This window comes from Carlito syrichta, unplaced genomic scaffold, assembly GCF_000164805.1.
Source record: "Carlito syrichta isolate Samal-C Ts95f unplaced genomic scaffold, Tarsius_syrichta-2.0.1 Scaffold316932, whole genome shotgun sequence".
NCBI lineage: Eukaryota > Metazoa > Chordata > Mammalia > Primates > Tarsiidae > Carlito > Carlito syrichta.
The window spans coordinates 1-16,410 of record NW_007261028.1 but is presented as its reverse complement, the minus strand read 5'-3'; the positions used below and the strand labels follow the sequence as shown (position 1 = coordinate 16,410).

General features: G+C 45.3%; 1 non-coding gene across 1 annotated transcript; it reads right to left on the bottom strand.

Annotated features, from left to right (window-relative positions):
- Window positions 1-15,864: 15,864 nt before the first annotated feature.
- On the bottom strand, window positions 15,865-15,938 carry TRNAN-GUU. The gene has a single exon. It is a non-coding gene; the product is annotated as a tRNA-Asn (tRNA).
- Window positions 15,939-16,410: the final 472 nt, after the last annotated feature.

The following is a 16,410-nucleotide window of genomic DNA, read 5'->3' as shown; positions in this document are numbered from 1 at the left end:
CCGTGGTGTCGTCCCGTGGGATACCAGGCTTGGGTGATTCCAGAGCCCGAGAGGCAGCCAGATGGCCTTCGCGCCTCCTGCCCCTCGACTGCCCCAAAGCCCCCGGAGACGTCCGGGCCGCGCCCTGGGCCTGAGCCTCGTGGGGCCCGGGGAAAGCTGAAACCCCCGTGGACTCCCGTGATGGCTCTTCTCGTTCTCTGCGCCGCCTTCACCAAATGAATGAGTCTGTCTGCGTCCACCCTGCCGTGTGGCCCTCGGGCCACAGCGGAGCTTCGGCTGCCATCTTCGGGTCCTGTATCCCGCACGGGGGCTCCAGGATCTCTGGGGGAGGGGTCTGGCACTCACCAGGGCACACAGTGAGTGAGGACTTGGTGAAGTAAGCCATAGTCGTCTCCGGCTTTTATCCTTTGCGGATCTTGAGAATGGAGATCGTGAAAGGTTTTTCAATGGCTTGGGTTTTGTTTTTCAAGCCTTTACTCCGGTTGATTTCTCGGCATCCCGTGGGCGGGCATCCCGTGGGGAAGGCTGCCAGCACCCCATCTGCACGGTGGAGCTGCGAGCGCTCCACAGGGGTGTTGCCTGACGCGAAGGTGAGGGTCGAGGGCGGAGGGCAGGAAAGGGAAGGGGCGGGTCCACCAGGGAACTGCGACTAGGAGGGAATTCGGGAGGCTGGAGCCCGAGAGGAGACTTCCCCGTAGCCTTGTGCTGCGATGAGGACTGGATCCTTGAGAGAGAGAAGTGCTTTTTCTCGTCGCCGGAGGCAACGAAAGGAGGGAAAAATAGAGACCAAGGAGGAAAGGAAAAACGCCAGGAAGAGGAGCTCTCAAAAATGAAGCAACCACTCATTACTCTTTTTTTTTTTTTGAGTTGGAGTCTCACTCTGTCGCCCAGACTGGAGTGCAGTGGCCGCTCCTGTAATCCCACTCATTACTCTTAAAGGAAGAATGCGTGTCCTCGTAGCTTCTGTGACTCGCGGTGATCGTATAGTAGTTAGTACTCTGCGTTGTGCCCGCGTCGACCTCGGTTCGAATCCGAGTCACGGCAGCGTCCCTCCCACAGTGCGTAGCATGCGTTCTCTTTTTGTCGCCAGTCTCCACACTCGTTGCGCCATTTCCTTGCGACTGGGCAAATCAGAGCTGACCTGTGGCTCGAAGTTGTCAGCGGTCGGGAGAATACAAAGAATCCCCTCCATGCACACCTGGGGTCCACTCATCGTCAAGGCGAGACTTGTCTCCTGGCTCACCAGCTGCAACACCCTTGGATGGGGTGCTGCCTCACAATCAGCTTGTCCGAATCCTCCAGCATGGAACGGAGTGGCCTTACCCATTTTTCTAGTTCAGAGATTTCCAGTTTTAGGCCAAATCAGGCCTGGAAATGATTCACACCTGTAATCCCAGCAGTTTGGGAGGCCCAAAAGCAGAATCCCTTGAGCCCAGGAGTTCCAGACCAGCCTTGGGCAAAGTGAGACCCCGTCGCTATTAATAAATAATAATAATAAAGTACAATAAAATATCATGCCAAATAGAAATGAATGAGATGCTGGACATGGTGGCTCACCTGTAATTGCAGAAGTGAGAGGATTGCCTGAACCCAGGAGTTCAAGACCAGCCTGGACATCATGGGACTGCCTGGTCTCTAAAATTAAAAAAAAAAAAAAAAAAAAAAATTAGCAGGGCGTTGTGGTGTGTGCCTGAAATTCCAACTACTTGGGAGGTTGAGGCAGAAGATCCACCATAAGGCATCAGAATTTAAAAACAAGATCTGATCCCTGGCTTTTTCCAGGACTCAAAAGATGAGGAGGAGGAGAGAAGCTCAATTCACACCCAGATCTCCCGGAGAAACCCAGGCACATTCCCAAGAGTTCTATTGTTGTGAATAGTTGACAATGGGTTCTGAGACCTGTTTTGGAAAAGAACAGATATTCATCTCAAGGTTGTAAGGAAAGGGTTTGGGATGCCCAAGGAATGGGGAGGTATAGAGAGTTTCTCACCAGGTGAAAGAATGAACCTTGCATAGGCTCCTGCCAAATACAGGAGCAGAGACAAGAAATGGGATTAATTTCTGATGTGTTCCTGGAGAGCTTTGTTATCCAATTGTACAGAGCCTACTTCAGATGAGGCCTTTGCAAGTCATGTGTTTTTATTGGAAGCCATCATGTTGTAGTGTTACCTGACAAAATTTCTCAGGTGAGCCTTTGTTCTCTGCATGTTTTCTGTCAGTCACATCTTTTAAAAGAATACGGTGACGGTTTGCCAACTTGTACTTCAAGTCCCCCTCAAACCACGTTCCCATGAAAGGCAACATGCCCCTTTCCAAAGGAGTGGTTGTGATTCTGTGACTGAATTCTTGCCTCCCATGTGGGAGGTCCAGGTTCATTTCCCAGCCAGTGCAAGCTTCTTCTTTCAAATTGTAACCTGTATTTTTATTTACTTATTTTTTTGAGTTGGAGTCTCATTCCGTCGCCCAGACTGTAGTGCAGTGGCCACTCCTGGCCACCGCAGCCTCGACCTGCTGGGCTCCGGCGATCCTTCCGCCTCAGCCTTTCAAGTAGCTGGAACTACAGGCGCACGCTACCACGCCCGGCTGTTTTTTGATTTATTGTAGAGATGAGGTCTCTCCAAGTTGCCCAGGTGGGTCTCGAACCCACGGACTCAGGCATTTCACTCACCTCAGCCTCCCAAAGTGTGGGATTACAGGCTGAGCCACTGAGCCCGGCACTATATTTTTATAGTTACTGGAAGCATCTGTTCCACACAGATAAGTTGGGCCATTTTCAGATTCTGACCTCCAGGAACACCCTAGAAATTAAAGGCAAGACAGAGAACTACTCTATACCTGTCAGGCTCTTTCTAGAACAGAAGACATTTCAGGAATTTCTCCCAACAGGGACATTGCACAGACTGAAATTGATGCTGCAAGTGTGTCTACTGGGGCTGTGCAGTTGTGCATGTTTCACCCTAAATCTGGTGTTATTAGAACTTCTGGGCTCAAGCAATCCTCTGGCTTCAGCCTCCCAAAGTGCTAGGATTACAGGTGTGAGCCACCACACCAGAGAGTGATATGTTTAAGCTCTTTACATATCTGATTGGATTTTCTCATTTTATCCCCAAACCTTCAATAAGTGCCTCATATCTCTTCTATTGTATTGTGAATTATTATTTTTTAAATTTTAATCAATATTTTTCATTATGATGTTGTGGGGTACAGTTAAGGGTTAGGTATACAAATACGTTTCATTCAGGCACCCTCTTGATAAGAGGTGCTTCCCCATCCCCAGACAGATATTTGCTACCGTTAATCCCATCCCCCTCCCCCCCATAGTTTCCCAGTACTGTCAGTCATTTTCTTATAGTATTACATTGGATGTTCAAGGTCCATTATATGAGTGAGAACATGTGATACTTGGATCTTTGTTTCTGTGAGAGGTCACTCGGTATTATAGACTCTAGTTCCATCCAGGTTGCTGCGAAGTGAATTATTTTTTAACATGGCCCACAAGAAGTTCTCCATCTTTCCACTCACACATGTCTGATTGCCCTCAAGGCCGGCTGCTTGGCTGTCATTCTGGGGCTTCCTTTGCCTTCTCTATTACTGTGAATCATCTGATTTTTTTTTTTTAAGATGTCATGTCTTCTTCCTTGGTTTTTGCTCTATATTACTTAAGTACATGTTCATAACACATCCTTATCCTCACAGGTTTGCTAGTTTTGGTGTGCAAAAAATTTCAACTTAAAAGTAATTTTCTTAGATTTTGTTTCCCCCTAGCTTTGATGTTATCAATTAGTTCCATGACATTCTAATACCTGATGTTGTGTATGGAGTCTTTTTTTTCTCTCTAGAAATTGTTATGATTTTTCTTCATGCCTCGAGTTTTGAAATTCTAGAATGATGTACCTAAATATGGATCTTTTTTTCCTTCCTTGATTTGGGCCCTTCAACAAGCCAAAAGAGACTTTACGTCTTTAAGATCCATAATATTTTCTTACAATTATTATTGGCAATTTCCACTCGCTGGTTTTCTCACCAGGAGAGAGGTATGGTTTCAATTTGTAGTGATTTATTTTGCACTCTTCACAGCAAACTATGGTTTTACACGATAAATTCTTATTGTTCTATGGACAGTATTGCCAGGTACCAAATTACAAATATTATACAGAGCTACATCCTAAACTCTGAAGAGATACCAAAGTCTCTATACTTTTCCATTACCCAGTCTCTATACTTTTCTAGTTAGTTCCAGAAATGCCCAATAACCCCAAAGTTTCAGGATTTTCTCACTCTTGGGCCTTTGAAACTTGCCTGAATCAGTGTACCACTGCATGCGGAAATAAGTAGACTGCGTTTCAGCCTCTAAAGAGATGTGAAAAAGGTATTTGTTTGGAGTTTTCCAGGCAGCATCTTGAGATGTCAGTGTATACTGTATTTATGGAATCTATGATGTCATTGCCTACCTGACTGTAAATCAGTCCTTCATCTATTTACCAAGATTATCACCAGCAGATAAGCAGTAAAACAATGTGGGATCTTCTGGCTCCTGGAGCCTCTGCATGTTTCAAAAGACAAAATTATGATTTCTTTATGACCCATTGTTTGAAATGTTGCTTGTTCTTAATGTCTTGTATTCCAGATGTAAGGAAACCCTGTTCCTTTCTCTTAAGCTATCTATAACTTGTAGCAATTTGGAAAAGAATATCTTTGTGAACAAAGATGAAATGATTGCCTCATCTCCCTCCCTGATCCCTTCAGACTTTGGATATTATCAAAATATTCCAATTTTCATGAAAATATAGTTTTTGCATAAGTTCAGTAAGAATCTGTTCCATTTGTAATAGGACATAATCAGAAACATTGGTTACTTTACTAAGGTTTTGAAAAGAACTCATAAGTCATGGGTCACGGCATCAGGCTCATTGAACAAATATTTCTTTCATTGTTCATCTTGTTTTTTGTCACTCTAATCACAGTTAAACCATCTGGTATACAGTTGGTGGCTGTGAACATGCATTTAAGACCCTTGAGATAATATAGTGCACCAGTGAAAATAACTCATGGAACTCATATGTGACAGCATCAGGCTCATTGAACAAATATTTCTTTCATTTACCATATTTGAAAATGTAAAAGAGCTAGATATGACCAGAGAGTTTTTAAATATTAGTGTTGACTTTATGAAGCCTATACTTGCCCTTGTAAAACAAACAGCAAAATAAAACAAACAAGCAAAAAACTGGCCTGGTTCCTGGCTTTATGAGTTCTCTGACATTATGGAAGGAAGATCAGGAACATTAAAAACATTTTGAGAACCTCAAGAAGAGAAGACTTTGCCCAAATCTATAGGTATTGTAGGCAAGTTGGGTGGAAAGCCATTGGGTTAGCTTCCTAGAAAAAGAGGGTTTTAGAAGCCTCTTATGAAATTTCTTATGAAAAGTTTGGACAAAGCAGACATTAAAAGAGCCTATTTGGTCAATTGCCGTTTTTGCTGCTCTTATGTGAATAATCAGGTAAAGTTTAATACAACTAGAGCCATTTTGCAAATAAGTTAGTAGTCTTACTGTGATTATCTTTCGTTAAAATAGGGACAACTGGAGAGAGAAAAAAAATATTCACTAGAAAACTATAGTATACCCCTAAATATCAGATTCTAGTCCTGCTATAGCCCTTCACTTTCTTGTCTACAATCTGCCCTTATCCTGAAGCTGTACAAGCTGGATCTGGACAAAGTGATTAAAGTTTAGAGGACAACCTCTGTACCTGCTACATGGCCACTCAGGGAGTTCACCAAGATGCCCTTTGCCATAATACAGAAATTCAAAATACAAACTGTGGGGAGCGGATGAGTGCTGTCCAGACAGTAGACCACTAGCAAAGGCAAAGCCCCAAGCAAAGGCAACATCCTGCTTGGTTGCTTCACATCCTAGCCAAAGAGCAAGGGATGCAGCCTGCTACATGGAATGGCATCTCAGTGCCCACATATCTCGGTGCAAATAGTATAGATAAAGTCTTGGCAACAACAAGATAACCGCAGAACAGCTTGCCATTTAGGTAGCAACAAAATTCCATTATAGCTCCTTTATAGATCTTGAAGCCCTCCCAAACTTCCTTTGTGCTTAAGTATAAACATGTTGAGCTAGTTCGGGGCCACTTCTCCTCCATCAGAGGAAAGTGTCCCACTTGGCCCCAGCTTTTCCTTACGTCTTTGTGTCTGTGTCTTTCTTAATCTCTCACTGCTCACTTTCTCTCGGGACCCCCAACGTAGCCACGTGGTCCACAGCAGCAAACCAAGAAAATAAACTTTGAACTAAAATCTGAAAGTCCTAACTGCCCTCTGGACTCAGAGACTGAGTTTATAGTTTGTTCTAGCCACTAACCCTTCTTTTTGTGTGTGTTGTTTTGTTTGTTTTGGTTTATTTTCGTTGGTTTGGTTTGTGGAGACCTTGGCTAATGTGCATACCCCAGTATTATCCTCCTGACAGTCATCACTGGCGCGCTATATTCTCTCAAGGGTCTTAAATGCATGTTCACAGTCACCAACTGTACACCAGATGGTTTCACTGTGATTAGAGTGACAAAAAACAAGATAAACAACGAAAGAAATATTTGTCCAATGAGCCTGATGCCATGACTTATGAGTTCCATGCTGACAAAGGCAAACCAGTCGTGATGGTGGCAGACAGTGGCACTTACACCCAGATTTTTGTCAATCTCTCATAACTGAAAGCCTAGCCAAGAGGAGGGAATCGTTCAAAAAAATTTTGGTGGGGAGGCTTCTTATGTAAACAAAACAGTACCAAGGTAAATCGTAAAACAAAGCTAGAAGCTACCAATCAGAAACCATCAACTAGCCTTTAACTTTCCACTCTAATCAGTCAAATATTATTTGTCATACTTTTGTGAGCATGTTATAAAAGCTTTCACTCTCACCTCTCCCAGCAGAGTCCTAAGCCACTTGTGATCTGCTAGATTGTGAATCACTTGAGTACACTAATAAGATGTTTAAAATGTAGAGTTTATGTAAGTTGATCTATGTAAGTTTAACAACCCAAGGCCACCCTTGGGAATTTCCTTGCAAAATACACAGGTTATTATTTTGAGATTAATATGGATTTTTATCTATTACACATGTAAATATTTAGTGAGGCAGGATTTTGTGTACATGTATCAACTGTAAGAGACCTTTGGTACACATACCCTATGAGACAGTGATGAGTGAGTACCTTAATATATGTACCTTTAAAAAAAAACTGTGACATTTATGGCTTCTGATATATTGAGAAACTGGAATGGAATCAACTTGGGCAAATATTTAGGCCACCCATGTGTCTACGTCAATATGAAGATCCATGGTATAATGATGAGCAGTCTGGACTCGGAAAACAGCGATCAGAGTCCAAATCTCGTGGGAGATTTGGACTCTGTTTAATTGGAGGAAGGTCACTTCCTTTTACTCCCTAAGTAGAGTGGGGGTTCTGCTTCCTTCTGCCGTGCGTGTTCTGGTCTCCAGGGCAGGAGGCTCCGCGGGGGCACGGACTGCTCTAGGATCCCACCTCCCACCTCTGGCTGCCATCTGCACCTCGCGATGAGTCCCCCGCACCATCCCACCTTTTCTTGGGATGGGGCCCCAGAAACCAGGTTCTCAGAGAGGCCTGGTCCACACAGAAACCGCAGACACATCCAGTCGTGACCAATCCTGGAGTATCTCCTTCCTCGGCGAGTCCGCCTGGCCTGGAGCAATTGGAGGTTCACGCTCTCTTATTATTATTATTATTATTTTTTGAGTTGGAGTCTCACTCTGTCACCCAGACTGGAGTGCAGGGGCCGCTCCCGGCCACCGCAGCCTCGAACTGCTGTGCTCCGGCGATCCTTCCACCTCAGCCTTCCGAACTACAGGCGCGCGCTACCACACCTGGCTCATTTTGATTTACTGTAGAGATGAGGTCTCGCCAAGTTGCCCAGGTGGGTCTCAAACCCGCGGGCTCAGGCAATCCACTCACCTGAGCCTCCCAAAGGCGCGGGATTACAGGCTGAGCCACTGAGCCCAGCTCTATTTTTATTTTTAAAGCATTCAATTTAATAGTGAATGAATATAACTGAAGCAAAAGATACAGAAATAGAAATGAAGGAATTACTGAGCTTCCAGTCACAGTTAGAGAGATACTTTCCTAAAAGAACCCTCAAAGGCTAAAAATACATTCAATTAATTGAATGACATGAAGATTTGGAATGGCTTTTAAATTACTTTTTGTGTTTGTTTCTTTGTAGAGATGAGATCTCACTGTGTTGCCCAGGCTGATCTTGAACTCCTGTGCTCAAATGATCCTCCTGCCTGGTCTCCCAAATTGCTGTGATTGCAGGCATGAACCACTGTGCCTGACCTTTTATAACAGTTTATAATCACATTTATTAAGGTGGGATTTGAAAACGGTACAGGGAAGCCATTTCAAGTTTGATAACATTTCTATTACTTCAAAATGTTCTCTTGTGTCATTTGCAGTGAATCTCCCAACAACTCCCTGTCCCAGGAAATCAATGCTCTTGCTTCTGTCACTGCAAGTTAGTTTTGCCTGTTCTTGAAATTCAGCTCGATGGCCTCATTACAGTATGTCCTCTTTTCATCACTCAGTATGATGATTTTGAGATTCATCTAAGCTATCGTTGTATTTTCATAATTTGTTCCTCTCTGTCGCAGAGAAGTATTGCATTGAGTGAGTAAATCACAATGGGTCCATTCACCCTTTAAAGGACATTTGAGTTGTTTCCAGTCTGGGGACTATTATAAAGGAAGTTGCTAAGAGAAGTCCTTTCTGTGGGTATAGTTTTCATAAACTCCATTTAAAATTTGTTGCTCTTTAATCCTAACTTACTTCTTAAATAGATATTTCATTCACAAGTACAAAATTCATTCAAATGTTACAAAAGCCTGAAGTGGAAGTCTACACTTTTATCTTTATATTTCTTTCTTTCTTTCTTTTTCTGAGTTGGAGTCTTACTCTGTGCCCAGGCTGGGGTGCAGGGGCAGATTCACAGCCCCTGCAACCTCTACCTGCTGGGCTCCGTGGTTCCTTCTGCCTTAGCCTTTCAAGTAGCTGCAACCACAGTTGAGTGCCATCACACCTGGCTTATCTTTAATGCTTTGTAGAGATGAGGTCTAGCTATGTTTCCCAGGCTGGACTGGAACTCCTGGACTAAAGCTATCCTTTCCACCACGGCTTCCTTAAGGGGTGAGATTCCAGGCGTGAGCCTGGCCTTTGTTCATCTGTTTTCTACTTGAGCAATATCCCGTTGTTGGGGAGAAATCAACAGCTCATCTTCCTCCAACCGGATCAGTCGTTAGGCCGCGAGTTTTCTACTAGCGATGTCTGGTGGGGTTTCTGGGCATCCCGCGGATCGCACTGGCAACAGCAGAGCAAGCCCTGTCTGCAAACCAGAAGTCACGGACAATCCCAAAAGGCGTTTTTTTCTCTGCCATTGCTGGCAGGAACAACTTCCAGCTGGCTTCCTGAGATGAATGCACACCCCATAGCACAAAGTCCCCACCTTTACTTCCTGCCAAAGACGTAGTAAAAGAGACGGCCGGGAAGATGGCTTAAACAGACTGGGGAAAAAATGGCCAAGTTAAAACCGGGAAGATTTTCTAAAGATGACAAACAGATCACGGTTTCGCCAAGCGAACACTGCCCAACCTAAAAGGCTTGGAAAAACACATATACACCTCAGCAACTTCTCATAAAGTGTTCTTTTTTTTTTTTGCGTTGGAATCTCACTTTGCCACCCAGATTGGAGTGCAGTGTCCATGGCACCGCAGTTTCGACCTGCGGAGCTCTGGCAATGCTTCTGCCTCAGTCTTCTAAGGAGCCGGAATTACAGATATGCGCTATCACGCTCGGCAGACTTGTTTTATAGTGGAAAGGAGGTCTCGCCAGACTGCACACGTGGACTTCCAATCTGTAGATTCAGATAACTCACTTACAAACGGCGTAAGATTATAGGCTGAATTGCCAAGTCTTAACATAAAACCTATCTTTAAACAACACAAGCCAGGGGAGAGCGCGAACGCAGTCCCCCACTACCACAAATTATGCAGTCGAGTTTCCCACATTTGGGGAAATCGCAGGGGTCAGCACATCCGGAGTGCAATGGATAAGCCTCGCCCTGGGAAAACCACCTTCGTGATCATGGTATCTCCCCTGCCAGGTAAGTATGAGCTGCCGCCCCCCCGCCCCAACGCGGCCTCGCTCGCCTCACACTGTTCACACACGGTCGCTGCGCTCCGAGCCCCCCGGGCCCTCCTGGCCCTTCCGCACACCGAGGACGCTCGGCTCCAAGCCGCGGTCCTGCGCTCGCTCCCGCAGCCCGGGAGGCCCATCGTGTCTCGGCAGCGGGTGCCCAAGCGGCAGCCCCCGCGCCGCCTCGTCTGCATAGGAGACGCCCTGCGGGTGACATCAGGGACGGCGCTCTTCCCTCCCGCCCGGGCCCCGCTCCCGCGCCCCGGGGGCCGGCGGCGGAAGTGACGTCGGCCTCTCCCGCCTTCCCGCCCACTCCGCTCCTCGGGGGGTGCGCGGCGCCTTCCGTTTGGTTTCAGGCCGCCCAAGAGACCCTGATCTGTGTCTGGCCGAGGATCCTTTCGGCGACCGGCTGAAGCCTGCGCACCCTCTTGAAATAATGGCCCGTAACACGCAGAATTGAATGGTTAGGATTACAGAGGAAACCGGTTCCTTCCAAATCCGATTATCTTTGTGATGTACAGTTTCAGTTAAAACTTGAAGCCATCCATTATCAGAGAGAAATCATATCTATAAAACTAGAGACTGTTAGGTGACTGCAAACCAGCCATTCTTCCTGCTTTTAACGCTATTGGTGTTGAAAAGACAGTCGTCCGATTTAATTTTATTAATCTTGTAGGATTTTTTCTCCCCCAAATACAATATTGTATGCAAATATGCTACCCCAGCACAGGTGACTGGACAGCTCGAGCGCAGGGTGTGGGACTTTGTCGTCTCTTCCACAGCTGGGCCAGGCCTTCGTGCTAACCTCAAGTGAGCACTTCACGTTCTGCAAAGCCGAAAACTAAATCGTTCAAAGCTGACAAAAATATCTGGGAAACTTTATTTGAGGTACTTAACTGATGACTTTTACCGCTTAGAATACAACTCTGAATTCTGACAATACTCTGCAGATTTAGCTGCCCCCCCCATATTGATCACTAGAGGTCAGTGTTTTGTGCTCTTTGCATTCATATTATTATAGTTAAATCATAAACTGGATAGTGGATTTTTAGCAGGGAGGGGTCTGAGTTGACCTTTCACTCCGCATTAGGTCCATGAAATTCATTCAAGTTTTGCACGTAGTTTTTTGTCTCTGTGTGGATTCTGTACTTCACTGGGGAATTGGGTCCTCATTCTGAAGGCTCCCATGTGTACATGTTAAATAAATTTCTGTGCTTTTTCTCCTATTAATCTGCCCATTCATTTTTAGCAAAGCTTTAGAGGGCCAAGGGGAAACGCTCCCTTGGCCTCTATAGGGTTCATGAGAATTATTTATGTATATACAAGAGGTATTTGCCACCACACACACCTCCCGGCTCAGCTAATATACCATCTAAAGCAAAGTGATTATATGGTGCAACCTTCGCCAACAAATTAATAGCTTTTTGTTTAGCTGCAAAAGAGGAGGCAGTTTCATCTCCAATATTTCTCTCCTTTCATTCTTTTCTTTTCCTTTCCTTCTTTCTTTCTTTCTTCCTTCCTTTCTTTCTTTTCTTTCCTCTCTCTCACTTTCTTTCTTCCTTTTGACAGAGTCTCGCTCTGTCATCCAGGTTGGAGTGCAGTGTTGCCATCACAGTTCACTGTAATCTCAAACTCTGAGGCTCAAGCGATCCTCAGCTTCCCAAGTGTGAGTACTGAGGACTAGAGGCTACCATTCCCGGCTTTTTTTTTTTTTCTTTTTTTGAGTCAGAGTCCCACTCTGCCTCCCAGACTGGAGTGCAGTGGCACATTCACGGCCACCCCAGCGTCAACCTGCTGGGCTCAGTTAATCCTTCCGCCTCAGCCTTCCCAGTAGCTGGAACTACAGGCGTGCACTACCACGCCTTGCTAATTTTTTGATATATTGTAGAGACGAGGTCTCACCAAGTTGCCCAGGCTGGTCTCAAACCCCTGGGCTCAGGCAGTTCTCTCGCCTTGGTCTCCCAAAGTGCTGGGATTAGAGGCTTGAGCCACCGTGTGAGCCACCATGCCTGGCCTAATTTTTAAAAATTGTATAGAGACAAGGTCTCTATGTTGTCGAGACTGGTCTCAACTCCTGATCTCAAGTAATCCTCCCACCTCAGTCTCCCAAATCACTGGGATTAAATTAAGATTAAATTATAGAAAGATTTCTAGCCGGGCACAGTGGCTCACGCCTATAATCCCAGCGCTTTGGGAGATAGAGACAAGAAGATCGCCTGAGCTGTGGGCTCAATACAAGCCTGGGCAACATAGTGGGATCTCGTCTCTACAGTAAATTAAAAAATCAGCTGGGCATGGTGGTACACATCTGTAGTTCCAGCTACTTGGATGACTGAGATGAAGAGATCACCTGAGCCCAGCAGGTTGAGGCTGGGTGGGCTGTGAGCAGCATGCCATTGCACTCCAGCCTGGGTGACAGAGTGAGACTCTGACTCAAAATAAAAAGAGAGAGAGAGAGAGAGAGAGAGAGAGAGAGAGAGATTTCTAATTCTGTGTTCATGGGAAGCAACACCCCCACCAAGGGAAAAATATTCTCCCCCCAAAATGCATGGAGGTATCTTTCTGATCGCAAAGCAGATAATTATCTGGTTTTTCCCCAATAGAATCTCCATCTAAAGTAGATTGGCAATCTGTTTTAGAGAAAATGTCTTAAAAGACGTTGCCTTTCATCATTCCATGCCTTTAGACATTTATAGGCCCATGGATAATGACATGTATAGGCCCATGGATATCTCCACAGATAAAAGCAAATCCAAGTGGAGTCCAGGTAAGTGTGCTATAATATGTATGACTCTGGTATGTAATACAGACCCTGTGAGGCATAAAAACTTATCTGCCCCTTCTTTGAAGAGAGAGCACCTTTGGTGACTGTCTCCTCCCAGACTGCAAAGTGATATTGCCAGTAAAATTCTCCTTTCCATTTTTTAGCCATCCTGGTGGTCTTTGGGATGACAATCAGGTGGTTCTGGGTGACTCACCTTGAATCCTGCTCACAGAGCCAGAAATATTGACCTACAAGAAAGAGGCTCAGGCAAATTATGGTTTAAAGAGTTTACTTTAGCCAACGTGAGGACAGCTGGCCCAGAAGACTCACATCCAAATAACCTTGGGTATGAGATCCATTTGAACTTTGTTACAAACAAGTTTTTAAAGGCAAATTGTGAGGACAGGGGGTGGGCTGATAAAAAGTTGTCTGTCAGGAATTCTCATTGAGAAATAACATCGATCAGTAATTGGCTATACATTGTCAAGGGGTAGAGTGTAATATGTAGTGAGTGTCCAATGCAGCATTATGGGGTTAATTCATAGCGACTTGTGGTAACAGCAAACAGCTTCGACAGACATGAATGCTGTCTCCTTTTAATGCCTCATGGGGTCTAATAATTGGAAAGAGCTCATATTCCTCAGATAAAAGGTCTTTTCTTTCCTCAGACATCTGAATTGTTCCCAATTTGGGAATATTGTGAATAAACATGACAATTATTTTACATGCCGTTTGGTAAATTCACGCATTTCTTTGAGATAGCACATTCCAATAGAAATACAATACGAGCCACATATATACTTTTTAACTTTCTAGTATGTTTTAAAAAGTAAAAAGAGGTGAAATTTATCTGAACAATATTTTGTTCAACTCGATATGTTTAAAAATTATCATCACAACACATGACACTAGCAACATATTAAGTGTTCAATAGCTACATGAGGTTTGTAGCTATCATACTGGAAAGCACAAGTCTAAGGTGTATAGCTAAAAGTAGAATTTCTGGGTCACAATATATATGTATGACCACTGGTAGAGATTGCCAAACAATTTTCTACAGTTTTTGAACTTATTTGTACTTCTACCAGAAATGAATGATAGTTTCCAGTGCCCTCATTCTGCCCAAATTTTCTTTTTAAGTCAACTTTATTGAGATATAGTTAAAACTCGCCAGCATTAGATAAGAGCTCCAAAGTGGGGGTAGGGGACTATTGTGCATTAAGATCATCCTTATTACAGACAGGCCACTCTTGCAAATATAGACAGTTATTGGGCCCATAAGATTTTTTACCACACATTAGAAAGATAAGATGGGAACAACTTCCCATTGCTTCAATGTCAAATATCAGGAAATACCAAAATCCTCAGGAAAATAAATAGACAATACAGACTCACAGACTAGACTAGCTGACATGGGCCACTAATCAGGGAATGAATCCCTGTCAACCACCACCCAACAGAGATTGTCACCGGAAGTTCACTGCAAAACATCAAAACCAGAAACCTATGCTGATGCAGAAAACAATGACATGAAAATGAGAAACAGAGAGAGAAGAGAAAGAGATGAAGACTTGTCCAATAACCTTACTTAGTATATAAAAGCCACAGAGCTCAATTTCTGCTCATGAGATTCAACAAAAGACAAAACAAAACTGGGAACATGAGCCAACAGCTCTATAAGGGCCAGGTACGCCCCAGGTGCCTGTCAGGTGTAGGGTTCTAGTGGCTCCAATGATGTATGTCGGGTGGGTTGATTTTTATGGACATAGGTCCTACAAAAATCTGTCAAGGAGCGATATAGAGACGGTTGTCTGCATATGCTAATTCACTGTTGTATAGGAGGGAAAGCCAGCACCAAGCTTTATAAAGAAAAGAGGAAAGAGAAGAAGAAAAATGTCTGGGACCATTGTGATTTTCCTCCCCTTGGATAAGTGACTTGTCAGAAAACCGTCAAATAGTTCACCCCGGACCTGCGTGATTTGGTCACCACATTAAACAGGTTTACAGATATACAAGGACTTTTAAATATCTTACAAGTTTAGTTGTCCATCATATGCAGCAGAGTACCTGTGTGTAACGTCCACCACGTCCTTCTGCTATGCCTTCTCTTAATTAAGCCAGGAGACCACCACTGCCCTTACTAGAATATCATGAATCGATATTTTGTTGTAACAGAAAGGTTGTCACGATGGCAGGTAAATGATGAAAGGGACATCGATAGAATTTGGAAATAAATTAGAATATAATGTGGTACAGCTCCTGTGGAAGATAAATTTGCAGAATTAACTCTAGTGAGAAGCATTATATAGAAATTACAACGTAGCAATTGCACATTCAGTTATTTACACTATAGAAATATCTGCACCACTGACCAAAGATACGTGTACAAGAATGATTGCAGTATTATTTGTAATCCTAAAACCAAGAAACCAACCTCATTACAGAAACATTTTGAAGAGTCAAACAAGTCATGCACAAACTGAGGAAGAAAGGCTGTTTTTAAAAGTAATGAAGAGGATCATGACGGTGATGAATGGTGCCCCTGGCCACAAATTACTGATAGAGCAAACAAACACTTCATCCAAGTCAGTCCTGGAGATAGGCTGCTACTGTGCCTCCTATTGTGAATGGAAAAAAAAAAAAAAATTGAGGCACAAAACAGTTTGCCTTCTTGTCCAAACCCAAGAAGGGCAGATCCAGAATCTCATGGCCCCCCAAAGTGGGTAAGGGCAGATCCAGAATCTCATGGCCCCCCAAAGTGGGTACGTACGCATCCCGGATCCGGGAGTGTAAGTCGCAAATTAGCGGCCGGGAACCCGGGAAGACAAAACCCAGCCCCTGTGCCTGTTCGCAATGGGAGAAGAGAAGGAAGCTGCACGTCCCTGGGTGGGCTCGAACCACCAGCCTTTCGGTTAACAGCCGAACGCGCTAACCGATTGCGCCACAGAGACACGGCGGCTCCGGGCTCGGAAGGAAGGGAGGACTCGCCGGACTCCCCAAGCCACCCGTGCCCGGGGCACCCCGGAGGCGTCAGAGCGGTGAGTCGTGGCGCTCGGCCCGCTGGACAACGTGCTGGCGCGAGTCCGGAGCCGGAAGGGCCGCCGAACGGCCTCCGCCTCTGCGGCCCCTCGCCTGCCTCGGCCCGAGCCGCGCGCGGCCCAGGGGAAGCCGGACGCCCGCCGGGCTCCCCGACGGCCCTTCCGGCTTTTTGCTCGGCCTTCACGGAACGAACGGGCCTGTCTGCGTCCGCCTTGCCACGCGACGCTGTGGAGCGCCGGCTGCCACTCCGGACCCGCGTCGGGCGCTTGGGCTCCGCGCGCGCGGGCGTCCCGACGACGGCCGCCGTCGGGTCCCCTCGCGGAGAGCAGGCCCGGCACTCCCCGGGGCGCACGGTGAGGACTGACCTGCCCCCTCGCCCCCTTC